Raw genomic sequence first — 4,605 nt, 5'->3', positions numbered from 1 at the left:
CAGTCCCACACAGTCGTGTGCCCAATTGCAGCCCAGCCATATTATCTTTCTCAGCCACTGTCAAATCTTTATTAAATGATTAGGCAACACCAGCAATGGCTGGCTTGCATGACTCCAGCATTACATGGAAGCACTCTTTCCTTTCATATATTAATGCTCCCATGTATTGCCTTTGGGCACACTCTGTACTCAAACATACAGTTCACAAATGGTGCACAAACGAAACTGTTATAATAACTTTCATTACTACAGCCTACATATTCTTTACAAGGCTTGTGTGGCTCATCTCCAGTGATGTACCACTTTATCTCCTTGGATATCTGTTCCCACCTTTGTCTCCACTATAGATTTTTTTAAATATATTTTAATTTCATACATTAATGTCATACATTTGCTTCTAATTTCATGGGAAGCATTTTTAGAAAGAAAGTTCAATTGACCAACAATTGCACTAATGTCTGCAGACAAAATTTATAATTTGGCAGCATGGAAAAGCCAATGAAAATAAACCATTCATACAAGAATTCAAATCAGGGATAGTATAGTGGTTAACACCAGCAAATTACATCAGAATCCTAGTCTGGGCACAGCCTGTCTGAGGCTTCTATGTTCTCTCAGAGTTTGTGTGGATTTTTTTGTCCACAATCCAACAATCTGCAGGTTAGATTAAACTGAAAATGTAATTTAGCTTGAAGTGTGGGTGTGTACATGAGTGTGCTCTGTAATAGACACCTGGTTCAGGTGTGGTCATTGCCAAGAACATGTGACATAACGGATTTCCAAGGCCCTCAGATGTTCCTTTAGTACCTTGTGAGCACTAAGCACTGCAAGCAGAGTGCTTCCTGATGACATCACTGGAGGTTCTCTTTTTGTCATTACCTTGTAGAGAACCCAGCAACAGAGTCCCAAAATACCTCAAAATAAATAAATGTTGGGGAAGGGAACATCAAACTCGGGCTAGTCGGCAAAGAGCAAGCTCACAATCTTTATAATAAATTATTTATTTATCAAAAGATTCTCTTTAAAATGAAACTCTGAAGAGCACAAAAGACAAAGAAGGAGTTGCCTACATATAACAAGGCAATCCAAGGCAAACAAAGCACCTGAACACAATCCAGTAGAGAGGTCAAAAAAGAAGTAAAATGGTCAAAGATCCAGAAAACCTCGAGGGACCACCAACAAGACACTTAAGAACATGACAGTAAATACATAGATACATAGAAACTAAATGACCAACAATAATAACATAACAAAAGAAACAAAAAATAACAAAAAGTAAGTAAAAATGGCATGTGAATCACAACCAAATTGGAATACTGGCTACAACACAAAATACTCAGCCCCTGCTTTTTGTGCAGCAATTCCACTATACTCCACCCGTCCATAATACAAATCATACCAGCTATGCCTTGTGTTTTGTTGTGAAGTCACACTACAATTTGTCCCAATCCGGACATTTGCTCTGTGGCCAGCTGCGAACCTGTGAAATCTGGAATAAACATGCTTGGGAACAGAAAAATCAAAATTTTCTTAAGAATGAATTGAGGCAGTACAAATAAACACAATGGGATTGCATTTTAACAGTAAGACATTATAACATTCAGAACTTTAAAAATGTAGCTAAGGAACTGTTCAAGTTACATATTTTAGGCAACAGCCTGGAAACTGTTTTTCCAAAAAAATTAATGTTCTTACCCAAATTGTGCAATGAACATCTGGTTATTTCTATATGGAGAGCTTTTCCTGATCAGCATATTAGCAATGAAACCAAGATAAGAAGAGCCCACACAGAATGAGATGCCAGGCATATCTCTATATTGCTATGATCACCTTTTTGCAGTTATTTTAATTCAGCACTAATATGAGTATAGCCTTATGCACATTTGATACCAATGGCTCTCACTCTGATCTAGAGCAGTGTTTCTCAGAGTGTTTCAGGCGGAACACTACTTTCCCAAAGTTAAAGAAAACCAGTAGCTTAAATTCTATGTTAAATTAAAATGGTAATTTTACAATACCTTTATGTGAAAAAACACTAGCATTCAGCTATGATGTTTCCAGATTTCATTTTGAAAGTTGGAGGATTTCAGCTAGTGATCCATAAAAGCACATCAGCTTTGAACATTGTGTAATGGCAGAAAAGGTATGTGTCATTGCCCTCGTGAAATTAAAGGATTGCCTTTGAGGTGAGGTCAACATAGATTTAAAAGAGTCACCCTTGCAATAACAAAGATAGGTTTGACAGAAGACAAAGAAAAAGGGAGAAAAAAACAATCACTACAAGGAATATAGAGCAGAGTAGAGTGGAAGTAAAAGTTGTTACTGTCCGCAACAAAGTTACATGAAGTGCTCTGTGGTGGCTGGTTTTAAACGATTCTCTTTGCCCAAAATGTGGAGAAGTTCTTTGCAGAGGCAAGGGAATGGTAAGATTGTAATAATCAAATAGGTTAAAATAACAAAAGAGGTAAACTGAAAGGTTGCCCATTACAGAAAATTTAAATTACACAATATTCTATAACTGGAATATAATGGCATTAACAAAAACTTCACTTACAGAATTTACATGCAATACAACAAATCATAATAAATCAAACAGAGATCCATGATAGAATAGTGAACTAACGGAATACCTCTTTATTGCAGCAGTGGAAAATATGTGTTAAAATAAAGGTCTGAAACAGAGAAAGGTAAACAACAAAAATAGAAACTTTAGAAAATTCAGAAATCTGCAATGTTTCATGTTTAGCAATTAATATGTCAACACATATGTTGATTTGGATCAAAGCAATGTCTACCCTACAATCTGTTTAAAAAAGGGCATGTCCATTTGTACAGCTCAGGACCAGGTTTCAATTACATGCACTTAGGGAGAAAGAGTAAGCACATGTTGTTGAGAAGAGTATAACTGAAAGAAAAGCCGCAGAAACAGTGTGACTCCTTTTAGAGCACAGAGTTCAGAAAATGAAAGAATGATCTTATCATTATAGCTATAAACCTTCTCAAACAATTTTTTTTTTTACGACTTCTTCTAAAACATATTTTGTCTTAGTGGCTCAGACTGCTCAGACTTGATTAACATACAATCTCTCATATATGTTAGAATGAATAGTTCCCATTAAAATTATTCCAATTTTTAAAAAGTAAAATACAGTCATAAATCTATTAAGTAACATAATTTGCTTTAATGAACAGTTCTGACTAGATTTTTAATTTCTAGTATGGTGTGCTTCAGACAAAAAGTTTTAGTTTCAGGTTCAGTAAGTCAAACTTCCAATGTTATCCTTTCAGATATCAGTAATATAGCAGCAAGTGTACCTTGCTTTACCAGCAACATCTGATCTATCATTTAAGTTGGTACTCGGCATGGACCACTTCAATTAACTGTGATGCTTAATTGGCATTGTAAAGGGTTAAATTACTTTGTGCCAAACGTTTCATAGTTTTTGTTAAATTGCAGTTGAGTTTTGCCCAACTTAAAATGGGTACATGGGTCAAATGGGGCAAATGCACTTGAAAACTTGGGAGTGTATCAACTTTTCCAATTGATTTGACTTAGGTACACACATTGGACTGAACAAAACTCAATTATAATTCAACAAAGGAGTCTGTCTTGTCACAAAACTATCAAAATTAAGGTGGAAAAATGCAATTTCAATTTTTTCGTTGCCTATTAAATATCATAGTCCTTTTATTAGACATAGGAATATACCAGTTTTTAATTTTTTGACCCAGGTACCCACATTGGGCTGGTCAAAACTCTGATATTTAACAAAAGCATCTGTCTTGTCAAAAACAATTAAATAATGTGGTCCAATGTGAATTAACCCATTATAGTGCCCATTAAACACCACAGTTAATACCATTTTAGATACAGTAATATACCAAGTGTATCAACCAATTTAACTCATATACCCATGTTTTGAGGGCAAAATGTAAGTTCAGTATATCAAAGGAATATGTCTTATCATGATATTGTGAAAACTAATGTGGTCCAACATGATGTATCTTAGTTGTACACATGCAGATCCAAAATGTGGAATATTTATTTTTTCAAATAGCTGATCAAGTTTAATGATGCAAATGAATGTTCAAAGGACTTCAAAAATGTTTTTTTTAACTCTGTTTATTAAGAATTTCAAAAACAAATTACGAGTACTTTCTACATAGTCACCTTCTTTTGCGATGCAATTTTCCCAGCGTTGTACCAATTTTTAATGCCCAATTACTACTCCTCCCACCTTCAGCGTTTCCAATGAAAACATTAAAGTGCAGAAATGTTTTGAAAGTCCATCATATATTGTATGTTATAGCATATTTTGTTTTGTTGTTAACATTGAATAAGTAAGTGGTTTTCATAAGATGTGTGAATAAGATGCTGGGTGCTAGTGAGGGAGGAGCTATGGGCAAGTAAGTAAGCAGGTGAATAAGCAGCTACATATAAGTAGCTAACTTCAGACTCTTTGACACCACCCACTCTAACACTATCCACAAAGTTCAAGGTGATGCCAAGCTTAATCGTGCTAATCTAAAAGGGCCAACACCTTAGCATAAGAGATATGTATGCTTTTAATGGAAAATGTGGCAAATTCATCTGTTGTTTTGTAA

The sequence above is a fragment of the Polypterus senegalus genome, chromosome 15 (assembly GCF_016835505.1).
Source record: "Polypterus senegalus isolate Bchr_013 chromosome 15, ASM1683550v1, whole genome shotgun sequence".
Classification (NCBI taxonomy): domain Eukaryota; kingdom Metazoa; phylum Chordata; class Cladistia; order Polypteriformes; family Polypteridae; genus Polypterus; species Polypterus senegalus.
The sequence above is the reverse complement of the archived record's forward strand: the minus strand, read 5'-3'. Positions refer to the sequence as shown.